Source organism: Phoenix dactylifera, chromosome 2, assembly GCF_009389715.1.
Source record: "Phoenix dactylifera cultivar Barhee BC4 chromosome 2, palm_55x_up_171113_PBpolish2nd_filt_p, whole genome shotgun sequence".
Classification (NCBI taxonomy): domain Eukaryota; kingdom Viridiplantae; phylum Streptophyta; class Magnoliopsida; order Arecales; family Arecaceae; genus Phoenix; species Phoenix dactylifera.
The window spans coordinates 18,299,082-18,317,736 of record NC_052393.1 but is presented as its reverse complement, the minus strand read 5'-3'; the positions used below and the strand labels follow the sequence as shown (position 1 = coordinate 18,317,736).

Sequence of the window (18,655 nt, the reverse complement as noted above, 5' to 3'; positions counted from 1 at the left end):
ACACATTATAAAATAGTCAAATTGGATGCCACTAGCCAAATTTTATTTGCTGCATATCATCTCCCATGAGGAAAAAAATCAGGTGACGAGGAATGCATTAAAGGTCGTATGGCTCAAGATGTTATTTGCGTTCAATAAATTGGTCGGTTAAAGAGTGTGCCTATATTATGTGCATGGACATGCACATTAGACATGTCCATGCACACCCATGCATGCCCTTATTTGCTAACTAATCAATCCCAAAACCTTCAGCTAATATGAAAAAGGACAACAGTATATATTTTCCAGGCTTCACATCATTCACTATAATGGCAGATAATGACCTTTAAAATGGTCGCTTTTTATTTCTTAATATTTCCAGTTGATGCAGACCAGGCAAATGGAAGCCATTCTTTTTAAAAATTATACCAGTAAAATAATCATAGCATGGACCCTTTATTGGAGGGGTGCCAATTTCTTTTCTAGACCTTTCTCTTGATTCTCGTTCCTGATGCAGCAAAGGAAGATCCACCTGTCCTAAAACATGCATCAGCCAAAGGCAAAAATGTCTCTATCAAGTCCCACGTGGACATGGCGGCCATAGACATCAAAGTCTTCTCTTCTGAAAAATTCCAATGATTGCTCTAGAAATCTTCGAACCCCTAAAAGATTTATCTTTCTCTTTACAGTTTCAGATCATGTACATTCACCATGGATGCAAGACTAAAGAATAAGAACAAATTTACATGGCCCCATTCGCCAGAAGGACACTGGGTTTATTGAAAAGAACACGATATCACATGATTTTACCCATTTTCTGAATTACAAATTATAAGGTGCATGATTGGCTAGAAAACTTCATAAAAGCCTTTTTTTCTGGAGAAGAGATAGAAGCCTTAAATTTCCAAATTCACGTATTCCTTTCATGATCTTTTTTTTCCTGTGTTTTGATCTCCTTTTTACATCAATCATCAACTTTAAAACTTTACAAAATGAACAAAAGAAATAAAATTGTGTTTGAACTTAAAGCACCCTAAGCTTAGCGGGCCAGGCCTTCCTGCCTGCCTTTCCAAAAGTATTTCGGCAAAATTGCAAGGACTAAGCTGCAATAATAAGAACACATCTCAAGTAGAGAAGCAATGTAAGAATTGTATGAGCTTATAAATGGACAAGCAAGCAGACCTCAGATAAGCCGTGACATCCCATTTTAAAAGACCAGGATGCATCACATTTGTTATGGCCACAAGGCCCTCAAGCGGCCACACCTGTTAGGGCTTGCCGTGGTATATTACAATATCAGCATGCTGATTTTCTTTCTGGGAATAAAACTCCATGCAGGAACCTTCATGGCATGTAAGTTATGAACATCATGTACCAATATACCGAGCAGCGGTAGTGTGTGCTCATGCAGCCCGACACATTCTGCAGCTTTTGGTCCTATAAAAGAGCTCTTGATCGATCATGCATTGTGTGGTATGTTCCCAAAGACTACGCATGCTCATAAGTGGAAAGCCGAGAATCTGACAGAACAGAAAACAGTTGTCTCCCTACAAAGAGCTGCAACAGTTGATATGTTGAGAGGTCAGAAAGCTGAAATAATAGTGGCTGCAACAAATGTAAGAGTTTGTTTATGCACTGCATGATGCAATGACTGCCATCCATGAGCAAGCTTTAGAGGGGAGGGGATGGGGGATTGGGTTGGGGGGGGGCGGGGGGGGGGGGGGGGGGGGGGGGGGTGCGACATGCAACCTCACAATGAATCAAGAGCTCGGCCTCAAGGTGCAACGAATAAGCCATGTGGATTTTCTTGAAAGGTTCATAAATGTTGGAGATGCATGTTAGAATCAGGTAAACAGAATTTGCTAAGATAACCTGCAATACCAAATATTTACTTACTGATTATTGTAAAGAAACATATGGATTCATACAATGGTGTGACATTTGAGCATAAACACAACAACGACATGCAAGAAAATTAGCTTGTGTATGCCTCTGATGTAAGGCATAATTTAACAAGCAAGGTGCATACATCACATTTGCTTCTCAAAACCTGCCTCATTCAACAGCCTCACATATAAACCTTACGGCATCATGAGAGTCTCTCACTCTTGAAGGGTAAGGGAAGCATCAACAAAGCCTTCCAACAGTGGCACAGAGTTAACCAAAAATTTCAAAAGCCGAGAAAGTCTCACCCTTCTATGTACATCCAAAACTTCTCAGCTCTTTCATTGCAACTCACCACCCAACAACAGCCACCCTCCCTGGGTCTAAGGTAATAGGGCTTGATGCCTAGCGGCTTCCTTTTACGGGTTTTCTACCGATCTCACAGGTTCACTCCCTTGAGGATTGTTCCTCGAGTCGTGATGCTTTGATTGTCGTCTTTCGAATTAAGGATTTTTCCGGCTAGTGTTCAGCCAATGGCTTTTGTCTTCGGGTGCCTCGCCTTTAAGGCTTCGTTCCACTCCTCTTCTTTCGCTCTCATCTCTGCCTTTCATCCACATCGATACCCCCGATATATCTCTTTTCCCACTCGTTAGGGCAGCGGTTGAGAGGTAAAAGCTCAAGTTGAGGCTGTTTTCCGAATCGTGCGCCGAAGCAAGGTAGTTCCTTTTTTCAGAGGAGCTAGGCAGGGAAGAGCCTTTAATTAAGGCTGAAGAATAAGAAGATGCCCATTTCTATTTAAGAAAGGGCGATAGGAATAAGAACACAAGCTTTTAAGGCTGAATAAGCCTACTTCCATGAAAGAAAGAAGGAAAGGGCTCATAGAGGGTTTGGCTCTACTCTACTTAGGTAGAGAAAGAAGATGAAAATAAATGCCATTCCAAAGAAAAAGAGGTGGTTAAAGAATGATTTAGATTTAAACCAGTAGCCAGGGCTGGCTGATAAATAAGAGGGCGACGGATAAGGTCGGAATGGCTAGCCAAGCAAGGACAGCATGGAAGCAGGTTTTTGTTGCCTTTGTCGCGAAGTTTGAAGTTTGTTCCTTATCTAGAGCTGATCTTTCCCGAAGGAATTTTTTCCTCGCCTATCTTTGGCTGCTTGTGAGGATGCTTCTGTTGGACCTAGTCGACCCCATGCCCGTTTCCCTTTCTCCCTTTCTTTATGTTAATTGAGGGCTCAAAAGACTAACCAAAATGTAATGAAATTGTTTCAAAGTCTTACTCTTTCTTGACGATATCATCCTGCAATTCCTTTTGAAACCTCTATAAATTCATCCAAGCATACCTGGAATCACCACAATTTAGACAACTAACTAAGACGGTAACAGTCATAGGCTACCGCTCCCTTGCTTATGGTCAAGTTGGTGGTCCTTCTCAGGTATCATCGTCCCGTGTGTCCGAGAGGTCGCTAAGAGACTCATGGATAGTTTGAAAAGAACAACGCCTGTCTTCGCAAGTCATTCTCGACCTTATTAACTTCAAAAGAAATGATCTGGGAGGAGGACTAGGCGACGCAAGAATTCGTATGAGTGATAAGCTATATCACAAATTTGAGTAATATTCTCAACCATTGGTATAGGGATATAGTTGATTCCCCTTACGTATATAAAGGGTAGTGACTAGCGCATTCCGTAAACTAGTTTACGGCTCGGCTATTAACAAGATAAGCATACCAACAATATGCTTGCCATAGATGACCACAGTAGCTAGATGTATGAACCCAAGTTACATAAGAAAAGTGGCAGGCCAGTACTATCAAAGTCATCGTTGTTTGGCATTTGTGAACATCAACTAACCTTATAGAAGTCAAAATGTGTCAGGTCAGCTCTGCGTTGGGTTGTCAGATATGAGTCAGGCCAAAAAAATATTAAAAATAACCAGATTATAATCGGATTGCAGTAAGTAGATCCAAAACATGAGCTATTCTTGCAACAACCCATCATCCAAATAAGAATAACAGAATGGAAAAGAAACAGCCCTAATTCCATCTCTTCTGAAGCCCTTGAATCTTCTTGCTTTTTTCCTTCAAATCAGTGGATTTCCCAAGTCATTACCACAGCCAACGAGCCTACCATTTCTTCAAAAATAATGTTCTCAATTGCATCCATAGAATGTTAACCCAAAAAGCAAGGGTCTCACATGAGCAATGATTTTGGCTTTGATAAGGCAGTGGTAGAAGAGATTGAGAGGTGCAGTGACATCTTAGAATTCAGATGGGATCTTATAGAAAAGGAGAAGAGAGGGAGATCAGGAATGCCGGGTGAGGGTATCCATTATAGATGAGGCCAAGCATTGGTCATTTTTTTCATTCTTTCTTCTTTTGAAAAAGGGAGACAGAGGGAGGAGATTGGCAGATATGACATTCAAAAAAGAAAAGAAATAAAATTTGGAGAGGCAAACTTTTTCCCCTCCCCCTCCTCTACACAAGCCAAAAAGAGCATACGACACTAAGAGTTGGAAAGAAATGGAGGAGGACGTCAAATCTAACCCAGCATGAGGAAGAGACAAGATGTCTTCCCTTTTACCTCTTGGCTTTCTCCCTTTGCAATTCTAGGTTGAACAAAAGATCCAATCTAGACCACCTATGGTAGCCATTCTAGTATGAACAGAAGACCCAGTCAGACCACCCACGGTAGCCTTTTGACCGTCCAGCTCACCCCTCAAGACCCAACAGGTTGAAGAGAGGCAAACCAGAACCCAAGCTGATTTTAACTGGTTCCACTTTGCATAACCCAAAATCAACCCAACTATGAAAGGTTTTTAACCAAACCTGATTATCTGGGCCAAATGCAAGCAGATAGGCAAGTCCAGGACATAAATTGGTACCCCCTAAGTTCTGGTCCTCTAATATTAACTATGTTTTTTTTTCTGGTGGAACTCTAACAATAAGTATATAAGCTAATGATATTCAAGTATTTAATAAATAGAACTACTGTAAAAGATGAAAAAGTAGATAGAAGAACGGCAAATATGTGAAAAGAAAACGGGGAAAAGGAATGAAAATGAAAAATGCTGAGGCTAAAAAATCAACATCTAACATATTAGGTAGCTAGTATAAGAACATTTGCAGAACCTGTAACATTATTCATTTCCAAAAAAATTTTCTAAGTTTCCCTATAGGATTTATTGTAGTTTATATGACAATAATTTAACTCTCACTTACTTCGTACTACTCCAAGTAATAAAATATCCTGTACTTGAAGGCTTAATGTCCTAAGGTAGATAACCTGTCAAAAGACAATATGGCCTGAATAAGCATCTAAAAAACTTTAAGATGCTTAACGAATTCCTATAACAATCTTTCTCAAGACATCTCATAAAATAGCTCAAGGTAGCCCAATGCAAAATCAAAGGAGAGTACATCAACTAACTAGCAAAAGCAGGATGACTAATGTTATGCTTCGATTGGTGAAAGTTCAAAAAATTTTCCAAAGGCCAAGAGTTTAAATCTCGATAGTGGAAAAAATAAGAAAAAATAGGACAGACCAAGTTGGTAAGCTGCCAGGGTGGCATAGAATATACAAAGACCAAGCAGAACAACAATTAACAAGAATTAAGAGAAAAAATGAAAAAATAATAAACTAAAAATAGGCGTCTCAGGGCAACAGGCCATCCTAAGTGTCCGGATGCAAAGCTCCAAGTGGGTCCCGGTCTCTTCTGCCCAAGATGGACCAAGATGATGCAAAAGACCATAAGATCTAAAAGGAAGTAAAAAGATAAAAGTGTTAGAAATTAAGCTAGACCTTTTATTTTCCCAAGTCATTTATGATGTGTTGTTTCCCTATGTTTGTAATTCCTAAAAGTCAAATGTCTTTTGGTTTCCCAAGTGGCATGGGGAGATGGTTTTTCTCTTTATCAGGTGGTTATTTGATGCTTAAGGAATGCTAACGAGATTAATACTCTTAATCTCGGATTAGCTTTGGAGGGCCTATATAAGGGTCATGTAACTTGTTGTTTTAAATATATGAGAACCTGAGAAGAAAAGTTTATTTGTAGTACAACCCATTGGCTTGCTATTTTTTTCACTATTCATCAAGAGAACAAATTTCTTCTCTTGTTTTCTTCCCACAAAATTTGTTTGATTCCAATAAATTGGTATCAGAGCAAGGTTACAAGTTTATCTTGATGTCTTCCCATATGTTGCAACCACAACTTCCCAAATTCACCAGAAAGAATTATAGCCAATGGAGTATTCAAATGAAGGTTCTTTATGGATCCCAAGAATTATGGGATATTGTAGAGAAGGGTTTTGTCGACTTCGATAATGAAAACTCTCTTACTCAACAACAATTGCATGAGTTGAAGGACAATCGCAAGAAGGACAAAAAGGCGTTGTTTTTTATTTATCAAGCCGTTGATGAGGTTATCTTTGAGAGGATTTCTCAATCTACCACCGCAAAAGAAGCTTGAGAAATTCTATATGTTGCCTATAGAGGATCTGAAAAAGTTAAGATGGTTCGTTTGCAAACTCTAAGGAGTGAGTTTGATATGTTGCGAATGAAGGAGAATGAGACGGTTGAAGAATTCTTTAACCGTGTCACATCTATCGTCAATCAAATGAAGATAAATAGTGACCAAGTTGAAGAACAAACAGTTGTAGAGAAAATTCTACGAAGTATGACAAGAAAATTTGATCATGTTGTTGTGGCCATCGAAGAATCAAAAGACTTATCCACTCTAACCATGGAAAGTCTTTTAGGTTCTTTACAAGCTCATGAGCATCGTATTGTTCAAGCTACTCCACCCTCACTTGAGCAAGCCTTTCAAGCACAAACTTCAATTCGAGGTGGCCAACGTGGGGGGCGTGGAAATCTTGGAAGAGGAAGAAACATTAGAGAAAGAAATCAAGTACAAGAATATGGATCATCTTTCAACACAAGAGGAAGAGGAAGAGGAAGAGGCAGAGGTCGATCTTCTCTATCTCAAGTTCAATGCTATCATTGTCAAAAGTTTGGCCACACTATCAAGTTTTGTAGAAAGAAAATGACAGAAGAAAATAACAAGGAGACAAATTTCATGCAAGAGAAAGATCAAACTCAAGAAGAAGGTACTCTCTTTCTTGCCTGTTCGGCACAAGAATCTAATTCTCTTGATGTTTGGTATCTTGATAGTGGTTGTAGTAACCACATGACGGGGAATAGAAATGCTTTTGCAACTTTGGATGAATCTCTCCAAAGTGAAGTCAGAACGGGTGAAGATAATAAGCTTTTGGTGAAAGGAGGCGGAGATATTCTTGTCCATACCAAGAATGGTGACATTAAGCGTATGGCTAATGTCTTCTATGTTCCTGGCCTAAAACACAATCTCTTAAGTGTTGGGCAACTTTTAAAGAAGGGGCACAATATTCAATTCAAAGATGATTCATGTGAAATTAAAGACAAGAACAATGCTCTTATTGCCAAGGTGAAAATGACTCCAAACAAAATGTTTCCATTGAAGATGCAACATGGAGGTCTTCCTTGCTTCAACACCATCATCAAAGATTCATCATGGCTATGGCATCTGCGCTATGGGCACTTGAGTTTTTCCACTTTAACTCATATGTGTAAGAATCATATGGTGCGTGGCATGCCTAATCTCATTATGCATGATCAAGTTTGTGAAGGATGTGCACTTGGGAAACACCATCGACACTCTTTTCTGGTAGGAAAAGCATGGCGTGCATCAAAGCCTCTTGAATTGGTACACTCAGATCTCTGCGGACCTATGAGGACAACTTCTCTTGGAGGTAACCGATACTTTCTCACATTCATTGATGACTTCAGTAGAAAAACATGGGTGTATTTTCTCAAAGAAAAATCAGAAGTTCTTGATTTTTTCAAAACCTTTAAAGCCTTGGACGAGAAGCAAAGTGGTTTCATGCTAAAAACTTTGCGTTCCGATTGGGGTGGTGAGTACATTTCCCATGAGTTTGTGGATTATCTTTAAGCAAATGGCATTTGGCATCAACTCACAACTCGATACACTCTATAACAAAATGGCGTTGCCGAAAGAAAAAATAGAACCATCATGGAGATGGCTAGAAGCATGTTCAAATCAAAGAGAATAAGCAATCATTTTTGGGCGGAAGCTGTGGCATGTGTGGTTTATCTCTTGAACCGTGCTTCATCCAAAAGTGTTCAAGGGAAAACTCCTCAAGAAGCTTGGAGTGGTTTTAAACCTTGTGTTAGTCACTTACGAGTATTTGATAGTATTGCTTATTCGCATGTGCCGGATGAGAAAAGAGGCAAGCTAGATGACAAATCTGAAAAGTGCATTCTTCTTGGTTATTGTGAAAATTCCAAAGCCTATAAGTTGTTCAATCCCATCACCAAGAAAATTATCATTAGTCGAGATGTCAACTTCAATGAAGAAGAATCTTGGGATTGGGATGGTGACCATAGGAATGAAGAATCAATCATGGTTGATGTTAATGAAGACAAAGAATTGAATGGTGGTGATGGTGCAAGAAATGAAGAGGATATAACCCCACTTTCCTCTTCATCTTCTTCTCCATCCTCATCATCATCCTCAAGTGATTCAAATGCTCCAAGAAAAACCAAAAGCATAAGGGACATTTATGAAATGTCTAGGAGACTCTCTGAAGAAGACATGACTAATTTTGCTTTATTTGCTGATGCCGATCATCTTACTTTTGAAGAAGCATCTCAAGAAGACAAGTGGAGGCATGCTATGGATCAAGAAATTGATTCTATTCAAAGAAATAACACTTGGGAACTCATGGAGCTTCCAAGTGGTAAGCATTCTATTGGTGTGAAATGGGTATACAAAACAAAGCTAAATGCAAACGGAGAAGTTGAAAAACACAAAGCACGACTTGTTGCAAAAGGGTACAAGCAAAAATATGGAATTGATTTCCATGAAGTCTTCGCTCCCGTTGCTCGCCTTGAAACAATCCGCATGGTTCTAGCTTTGGCGGCGCAAAGAAGTTGGAAAGTTTTTCAAATGGATGTCAAATCGGCATTTTTGAATGGAGTTCTAGAAGAGGAGATATACATTGACCAACCACCGGGTTATGTGAAGAAAGGTGAAGAGAACAAGGTTTGCCGGCTCAACAAAGCTTTATATGGCCTAAAACAAGCTCCAAGGTCTTGGTATAGTCGGATTGATGGGTATTTTCTAAAAAATGGCTTCAAAAGGTGTCCTTTTGAGCACACACTCTACTCAAAGGAGAACACTCAAGGTGATATTCTTATCATTTGCCTCTATGTTGATGACTTAATTTTTACCTGCAATAATCTTAGCATATGTGAAGATTTTAAAAGAAATATGATGCATGAGTTTGAGATGACCGACATGGGTCTTCTTCATTTCTTCCTTGGAATTGAGGTAAAGCAGAATAAAGATGGGATTCTTATATCTCAAAAGAAATATGCACGTGATTTGTTGAAGAAGTTTCATATGGAAAATGCTTCACCTGTAAGCACTCCAATGGAAGTTGGGTTGAAGCTAACTAAGGATGATGACAAAAGAATGATTGATGCAACTCTTTATAGAAGTCTTGTTGGTAGTCTTATGTACTTGACTACAACAAGGCCGGATCTCATGTTTGTTGTAAGCCTAATAAGCAGATTCATGGAGTCACCAAGGAGAATCCATTGGGAGGTTGCTAAAAGAATCCTACGATATGTACGTGGAACAATTGATTATGGCATACACTATGCAAGAGTTTCAAATTCAAGCTTGGTTGGCTACAGTGATAGTGATTGGAGTGGAAGTATTGATGATAGCAAAAGCACTTCTGGCTTTGTCTTTCATATTGGTTTGGGTGCTATCTCATGGGCATCAAAAAAACAACCTATTGTGGCACTCTCTACGGCAGAAGCGGAGTATATTTCCTTAGCCTTGGCAGGTTGTCAAGCATTATGGCTAAGGTGGATTCTACAAGAACTCAAGCATTCTCAAAATGAAAGAACAAAGCTGTTTTGTGATAATAGTTCGGCTATTGCACTTACAAAAAATCCAGTCTTTCATGGAAAAAGCAAGCATATTCAAATCAAGTATCATTTTATTCGAGATTTGGTCAAAGATGGAGAGATTGAGATCAAGTATTGCAAAACGGAAGATCAAGTGGCGGATATTTTCACCAAGGCATTAAAAGTTGATGCATTTAACAAATTGAAGAAGAAACTTGGCATGGTCAAAGTTTAGCTTAAGGGGGGATGTTAGAAATTAAGCTAGACCTTTTATTTTCCCAAGTCATTTATGATGTGTTGTTTCCCTATGTTTGTAATTCCTAAAAGTCAAATGTCTTTTGGTTTCCCAAGTGGCATGGGGAGATGGTTTTTCTCTTTATCAGGTGGTTATTTGATGCTTAGGGAATGCTAACGAGATTAATACTCTTAATCTCGGATTAGCTTTGGAGGGCCTATATAAGGGTCATGTAACTTGTTGTTTTAAATATATGAGAACCTGAGAAGAAAAGTTTATTTGTAGTACAACCCATTGGCTTGCTATTTTTTTCACTATTCATCAAGAGAACAAATTTCTTCTCTTGTTTTCTTCCCACAAAATTTGCTTGTTTCCAACAAAAAGCAAGTGCAGTGTTACAGAAGATAGTTGTGAATGGCTCAAAATAAAGACAAGATAGGAAAGAATATAAGAAAGATAAAGAAAATAGAGCACCTTGATGAATGGCTGGTCCTTGATGGGGAATGCATCAATAAAACTGTCTTTAAGGAGCAGCAACACTTGAAAACATCATCAAATATTTTTCATGTCATACATAGAAAGATCTAAAGAATAATTTAAAAGGAAATTGCTGCTTACTAGCAGATGCATGATATGGTAAGTGTTTGCCAACCTTATCATTATTTGATTGCACATTAGTGATGGTATGAGACCGAAAATTAGAACAAAGGGATTCCTGGTAGCCTCTTATGACACCTAAGAAGTGACCAGCAGCTTCAGCCTGCACTTTCACCCATATTATTAGATTAGGAGCAAAGACATGAAGAATAAAGTGCAGTAAATACAAACTTGTAAAGAGAGGTGGCAGACCAATATAAAAATTTATAATAGGCCAAAACCCTCACCGTATAAAATCACACAGTACAAGAAACACAACATATGCACATAGAATTTATTTGACATAAGATAGCATCTCATCTGTCTTAAATTCATGGAATATCATAGACTGAGATTGCCTACTCAATCTCAAGTCTAAAAACAATAAGTGATGTCTCACTTTGGAAATAGATCTGCTAGTTCATCAAAAAATAGACTTACAAAAAGGAAGAGAGAAGTGGAAAGTGCATAGACAAAACATTCATAATTAAAATTGCAATCTCACTGTGCCTCATTTTACCAAGACAAACCATATTGCTAGCAATGTAGATAGCATACTCTTTCCATATAAGTGCCCTTAGCTGCAAACATCCGAAAGCTACAAATCTACAAGAAAACAACAAAGTTGGGAAAAACAGTCCACAGTACCAAAATATAGTGATGAACTCAGAGCCAACATCTTGCATCATGCTCTTCTAACTAATAAGAATCTAAGATGAAAAGCCATAATTCAGATTGCCAAGGTTCAAAGTTCATTAGCCCAATTAGCATCAAGAACCAGAAAAGTTCTGAAAAATCAGCACATAATGGATAAAGCAAGAACGAACACCTTGATTTATGATAAGAATGTCCAGTTCAATATTCAAATGAGATGGTTGATAATTAGAACTTAGGAGCCATCAATTAGTGAAAGAGATGGGGAATTGAGGGGCATTTCTGAAGCTACATGTAAAGGTTTGATTGTTAGCATTAAGAGTAATTGTAAGATAAGATGGGGCAATAGGGTTGGAGGTGTATTATATGAGAAAAAATACAAACAATATTCAAATCGATAAAAATTAAAAATGGACTCATGTCCACTATATCAATATAGTGTTAGTTGCTAGATGAAGAGGTGATGGTACAGATGACATTACGGGTGTTGATCATATAGGGCCACAAAATAGCAGTATAAGAGAGCCAAAGGGTGTCTGAGAGAAGAGAGCTCTTATTCAAACCAATATTAACAGAACATGAGATGAAGGCATTCAGATTGGTTGTAATGGCATGTGGGGAGTTTGAACGAAATAGTTGCACAACAAAGGTCAAAGGAATTGCAACCAGGCGCTTAAAGCTACAAGGTGTGCGTGTATATATATATATAAAGTACACACATACTAGCAATATCCTTTCAAGTTTCAATGACAAAATACAAGGACTATACATCTTTGAGGAAAGATACAAGGATTAAGGACTATGCTAGAATGTACAAAATGCATTCTAACGGAAATAACAACGAAAAATAAGCCTAAAATGAACAGTCAAAGAGATACAGTACTGTCATACCATAAAATAGATACCAGAGTACGATCATTTTTGTATCTCTTGAATCAGTTATGCAATAGAATGAAGAAGGCAAACATAAAACTACTACAACTAGGAGGTTAGGGTGGAATAGTGCCATGAATCCATGCCTCACAGTTGCTGGTCTCCAGGATTGAAGAAAAAAAATTATGGTACTTAGTGAAACTTTGAATCTCACATCCACCTTGCTATGTCTGACGTGGTTGTGAATCAGGGGTGCATCAGAGACTTTAGATAAGTATCAAATTCTTTGGTTGAGCTAATAAAGAGTTTGGAGTATTCTAACCTAAGTTGCTAGAGAGAGGGTGCAGGAGTAGGTATGAGTGCAGGTGCGTGGAAGCGAATATATTCTAAAAACACTTTTAAGTAAGGAAGCACTAAAGAAATCCGTGTAGGCTCGAGTTTCCGAGGAGTTTCCAAAGCAGGTACAGTATCCTATGTGGAAGTTTCATGCTAATAAGGTTCTAACAATCCAACGATGACATGAGAACTTAGAAACAAACCTTTATTGTATCTAGAGATCAGTAAGGATGAAGGAATTTTAAAATAATTATCCAAATGTCATGTTTCCCATATTGCTGAGCTGACGTTGGAGTTGAGACGAAGATTATGTCCTAAACAACCCCTCGAATAATAATCTCTTAATGTTTTCAAATTTCAACAATACAATAATTTAGAAACTTATATAGTTAAAACTGTTCTTTTTTGTATGTGTCTCCTTATCTTCATATTTCCTGTTGCTGAGCCAAAGACTCAAATATGTGTCCACATCAATTCCTCATTCATGTCCATGAAACACTGATAGTTGTAATACTGAAAATAATGCAGTATTGATCAAAAGAGAAAGCCCATGCATAGAATATGAAAGTATGAGAGGTGAAAATTTTAAGGAGGATTTGTGACATCACAAGGATAGTTAGATATGAGCAGATCAGAGGAAGTGCTTATGTTTCACAAACAAAGATTTAGTAGTTAAGAACCCTAAATAGTATGGATACGTAAAATAAAAAATTACCAACACAGCACAAAAAGGACATAGACAGTTTTGTGTTTAAAGTTGACAGAGGGAAGGCAAGATCCAGACATCAAAGATAAAATCTAAGGATTGAAAAGACTAATTGATAGAGGAAGTAAACCCTTGATAAGTTTGTGGCAAGGAATGACTCATGATTCGGGCACTTAATTGTTTGAGATAAGTTTGAGAGGTCCATAATTTAAACTGAAGTACTTGAACTAAATCTCCTGATAGGCATTGGTTCCAAGTAATTTGCAAGCAAGCAGACACAGCATATCTTAAAAGAATTGAACATGTAAGATAGGAATGAAAGAATATTATGAGCTATATCTTGATTCAAAAGGGGAGGCAATCTGAAAAAATATGGTATGCTTACCTGTCCAAAAACAACTTCATTTAGATCACTCAAAGATAGTGTTCTCTCTATCAAGCGAGCCTGCATCATCCAGTTCAACAAATATGTGATACAATTTATATGGAAAAAAATTGCAGGAAAAAAGTCTGTTATATACTAAGAGACCAGGCATTCTTTTCTTGTTATGCATGAGATCCATTATATCATGTTAAAAAAGTTGAGCATTAGCTACAAGAATGTAGAACATTAAATGTATTCTGCACTTTAACTTTTCTTTTCCTTTTCAGCTGGGAATAGAATATAATTATAAGAACTAGCAGATACATCTAGAGCAAGAATATCAATAATAAATGATGACAAAAAGTTGTCCACCTCATTCATAATCAATGTCGTACATAGCATTACATTCATCTTTTACTTTTGGCACTCAGGAAAGCACAAAGAGATAGAACTGCAATAGCCTCCTTTAAAATGAACAGTGGATGAATTCAAGAAAACATTTTTTATGAGGGAAAAACTCATAGGTTAGTACCTATCATATTAATAAAGGCCCAGATGGAAAACCACAATTTCATTAAAAAAAATTCTGAAATAGGACATACTTCATCCTCAGCCAGTTTATCAACAGGGCGTACCAACCACTAGAATGTAGGCATCCTAACAAATTTGCTGTGTATCTTCATCCTAATTACAATAATCAATCTGCCAGTCTGGCACATTTTACCATAATAGCTATTGCAACTTAATAAGAATGACAATGTTTTTATACATGTAGAGTAACAAAAATAGAAGTGTATCATCTGGACAGGGTATAGCACAGTTAGAGAAGAGCACCTTGTCGCATGAGATTGCTTCCCACTCTTTTAGCTAATTTCTAAGAGTACATGTTCTATGGGAAGCCACAACAGCAAAACAATAGCCTCACTGCATTATCCTTACCGCATCAACATGGAAACAGCATCATGGATCCTGGTTTTGTTATGAACCTCTCAAGTTAGAATCCTGTCCCCCAACCCTCATCCAACTAGATCTTAAGTTTTGCCTGTTCTAATAATCCTGAATTAAGGAGTCATTGGCTTTAGAAGCCCTTCTTCTATTTCAGCACACATATAATAAACTTCTTAAAATATTTCCTACACATCACCTTTAAGTTATAGTGCCTCGACTTCTTATGAAATATAATCATATGCTGTCATCACAGAATTCATTTAATTACTCATGAATTTTCATGCAGTGACCACACCACAACAATGATTGGACCAAAACAGACATAATCAACTACAGCACATGAACATTCTTCATCTTACCACTGCTTCTATCTCTGTATGGGAGGCTTCAGATTGTTCATCCTCTCCTTTATCTAAGGCTTCAAGGCTTCATCTTTGTCTCCACGCACTATAACAACACAAGACCTCACCCAAAAAAGCTAGCCAAAAGGTATTGTTTGGATTCAAATGTTGCAAGCCAGTTGTGGGCCAGCCCCTAGCACTGGCATTGTATGTTCTGTGTCAATAGGGGTGTAAATGATACTTGAAAACTCAGTAACCCGACCCAATTATTTTATAATAATCAGGTAAAGGTTCAAATTAAGTTTTTGATAACCTTATAGGATTGAATTCAAATTCTATATATAGGAACTTATTTCTTATTGGATCAAACTCAGATTTAACTATGTCAAATTTGAAAACATAATAACCTGAATACCGAAAACAAACTATGTATGTAGTATATATAAATGTAAAAATCTAAAGAAAATTTGCTACATTATTTGTGTTAATTCTTTTTCTTCATATTTGGAATTGCACCTTTCTCATGCATGCGCTCCTTAACTCACACTTGTTGCTATTTTAGTTCTAAAATCCCAACCAACATTTAGATTTTGATTAAGTTTCAATCAAACAAAACATACATAAAAATTTAAATCAGTTAGAAAAGTGATTAAATATTTTTAAAACCCAAGAATTTACTGCTCATATCGTGCTCCTTTTATATTGTAATATGGCACAAACTATTATGATAAGAGTCTTTGTAGTTTTGGAAACTGTTAACCCTTGGCTAGTTGGCCCATGAAAATCATGTGTCAGATTGAACCACAAAAAAACTTAATCCAAACTCGAATCAAATTACTAATCGAGTTTAGATGAGAGTTTGAAGCCCACTAATTTTGATGGATCCAAACCTAAATCAGAACTCGACTTTTCTTACCGGGTTTAGATAAGGATATAGCATAGATCCAACCCAAATCCAACCCGTTGACAGCCCCACGTGCTAATGCTTGGCACACTTGGCACACTCTAGCACAGCGATATGGTAGGTAATGGCACATAACCGGTACCATGCCGGTCTTGACCATACATATCATGTTCAAATCATGCCAAACAACATTTAAACCCCTGATGGCAAGTTAATTCTACTTATTGATGTGGAGGAGATGCCATCATTATGTTATAATATGCATACATTAAAATACCATTGGGCATTGTGTACATGTGATATGTTAGTGAAAATAAATATTTACATGCATCATGTGCTCATTTAGCATGTTCAGATGTTTCTGGTTTATATAATAAATGTAGTTTTAAGGAAGTGGACCATTTGTGAGCAAATTATAGGTACACTAGATCACTCCAAGTTATCCTCCTTAACCAATGTTTAAATATTTTAAGATGGCATACAGATGCAAATAAATAGATGAGTATAAAAGAATTATGCTCAAATCAATTAAGACAATAAAGCAACTCTCTGATCCTTCAAATCGTGTCAAGTGAAATATTATGATGATCCACAAATATATTCTACAAAAAGAAAATGAATGGTCAAAATTATCTTAATCCATTATTGGTGGCAGCTTAAGTAAGCCAAGTTGTCTTTGTTTTTTTGTTTTGATGACTATATCCCCAGATAGAGCAAGCATTTCAAAGTCCAACGTAGAAATTTGTTCAAGCTTTTCTAAGATTCCCTTCACCTTTCCTAAACTAGCACATATTACTAGGGCTTCCATATTCATTGTTGCAAATAACTATGTCATCCACAAATTCTCCATCTTTTCATCCTTTGTTGTTGCAATTACAAAAGTTCCTTTCCAATACCTGACCTCGCTTACTATTCTTTGTCCCACCTCATCCATTTCTTTTTTGTGGTTCATCAAGTCTCCATATCATCAACCTCATCAGTGCTAAGTACTTTGTACGGTACAATACCTTGAAGCGCACAAATTTTGTCTAGAATAATATTCCCTTCAGTCAACAGCATGTGTCAATCTTAAGGACACCAAGCACTCATGCCTAGTTCACCCACTCTTTGACAAGAATAGCATTATTAGATCATCTAAAAACCACAAACTTTGACTGAGACCTCGTGTTCCTAGCAACTCGAACAAAAATCGCACTCCATATAAACAACAAATCTCCAAACCTGCAATCCGAGCACTAAGGCCTTGAATTGTAATTAAATCTTCCCTAGTTCGCATCTCACACCACTTCGTTCTTTCAAGATTACAACCTAAAAATGGTTTCTTGGCAAATAAAGCAAAAAATAATAAAAAAAATAAAAAGAAAGGTAATTAAAAATGCCGACGCGTTTCAAAAAGAGAAACAATCAAAGGGTTTCCGACGGCACTTTAAAGCACTCAGGAGCCAGATCCGATACCACTGCTGCTTCTGATCAGCCATCACTTCCAAACTCAAAATCGTCTTGAAACCCTGCTCCCTACTACTGCTATTATTGTAGCTGTTGCTGTTGTTTGCCGCCGGGGCCCCACCTCCATGCCCGCTGCATCTGCCGACGTCACCGCTGGAAGCTGTTGCTCCGCACGTAACCCAGCTTCCGGAGCCGGGCGAGCGGCGACGAGCACTGGGACATCCCCGATAACGACGCGGCTCAGGTACGGGCTCTTCGCCATCGCCGCCGCCGCGCCATCCTCAATGGGGTGCTCCGGCGTTGCCTCTGGCGTCAAAGCGGTGGACAAGAAGGCCCGGTCGTTGGGCTGGTCCGGGACCGTCTCTTCCATCTCGATCCCTTTCAAAATCCCTCAAACGAGGCCTTCACGAGAGGAGGGTGGACAACTGGAGAATAAGGAATGGGGAAATTGGGAGCGGGCCTGAGAGGGAGATGTTATCCCGAGGCAATCATTCTAGGGATAGGAGGAATAGGGGAGGAATTGGAGAAGGAAATAAGGATGAGGAGGGACGTGGCGTTGAAGTGTGGGGGAGGTAGGGAGGCGGAGGGAGAGGAGAGGGGGTTTCTTGCATGTCTTGGCACGTGGTTTGAAGCGTATAAGACTAGGGGTGGCAAAATATGATCCGACCCGCCAATTCGATCCGTATTCGATCCGCCATAAACAGGTTTGGGTTTGGTCTAAACAGATTCAGATCGTAAACAGGTCGATCCGTTTAACCTATTTATTAATTGGATCGGATACGGGTTTTAGATGTCTGATCCGTTTAAACCGTTTAACCTGTTTAACTGTTGGCAGGTTAAACAGGTATAAACAGGTTAAACGGGTTAAATAGGTTAAATGGGTCTAAACAAGTCGGGTTGGGCAGGTTAAACAGGTTGGGTTGGGCAGGTTAAACAGGTTGGGTTGGGCAGGTTAAACGGGTCAGGTTAGATAAACAGGTTAAACAGATTGGATCGGATTGGGTAAACAGGTAACCTGTTTATTAAACAGGTTAAACGGATTGGGTCGGATTACCTCTTTAATAAACAGGTCAGGTTCAGGTTGTAATTTCTGACCTGTTTAATCAATAAGTCGGGCTTAGGTTTATGATTTTCTGACCCGATCCGTTTATAACCCGATCCGATCTGATTGCCACCCCTAGTATAAGTCCAAAATCTCTCTGATGGGGTTTGTTTCAATTGTAAATTTTATTATTGTCACACGCCGACTTGACAGAACTTGCTCTGTAGAAAGCTAAGGCAGGGGATATGGATAAATAAAGAAATAATGATATTTAAATTATTATTGATAAATTAATAATAAATAAAAAATAGATACATAAATTTGGGATTTTATGC

At 38.2% G+C, this 18,655-nt stretch overlaps 1 long non-coding RNA gene across 4 annotated transcripts; it reads right to left on the bottom strand.

Annotated features, from left to right (window-relative positions):
• Positions 1-816: 816 nt before the first annotated feature.
• Positions 817-17,894, bottom strand: LOC103720155. 4 transcript variants are annotated; one of them, XR_005510661.1, is made up of 5 exons: positions 13,661-17,894; positions 10,723-10,830; positions 10,545-10,609; positions 5,083-5,146; positions 817-1,536 (listed from the first exon to the last, which is right to left on the bottom strand). It is a non-coding gene; the product is annotated as an uncharacterized LOC103720155 (long non-coding RNA). The 4 variants fall into 4 exon arrangements; XR_606088.4 differs by lacking the exon at positions 5,083-5,146 and having other exon boundaries at positions 13,661-13,720; positions 14,947-17,894; XR_606089.4 differs by lacking the exon at positions 5,083-5,146 and having other exon boundaries at positions 13,661-13,720; positions 17,288-17,894.
• Between the last annotated feature and the right edge of the window lie 761 nt (positions 17,895-18,655).